This window comes from Capsella rubella, unplaced genomic scaffold (assembly GCF_000375325.1).
Source record: "Capsella rubella cultivar Monte Gargano unplaced genomic scaffold, Caprub1_0 scaffold_6, whole genome shotgun sequence".
NCBI classification, from domain to species: Eukaryota; Viridiplantae; Streptophyta; class Magnoliopsida; order Brassicales; family Brassicaceae; genus Capsella; species Capsella rubella.
In genome coordinates this window covers 12,703,007-12,703,448 of record NW_006238918.1, presented here as the reverse complement: position 1 = coordinate 12,703,448, position 442 = coordinate 12,703,007, and positions in this window count along the sequence as shown.

Here is a 442-nt window from a genome sequence, read left to right as displayed (position 1 = left end):
GGTCCACCATCGAATTTAAACCTTTGTGGTCTTTCCTTGAATGTTGTACTATACTCATGTAAGAGTAAAGCAGTAAACCACGGGTCTATAAACGCAATACGTTTGGTGTGGAATGGGCAGGGGTCAACAAGGAACCGTTTCCTGAGGAGTCTTATATACGCAGCCACATGCTGTAAAAACACCGTCAGGTAAGTTAAATATAACTCAAATATAATTCAACCATAACTCAGCCATAACTCAGTCATAACTCAGCCATAACTAATATATAATTTAACCATAACTCAGCCATAACTCAGTCATAACTCAGCCATAACTAATATATAACTCAACCATAACTCAGCCATAACTAGCTAATAACTCAGCCATAACTAATCCATAACTCAACCATAACTAATCCATAACTCAACCATAACTCAGCAGACTTACTTGTGTGGACTTAAGT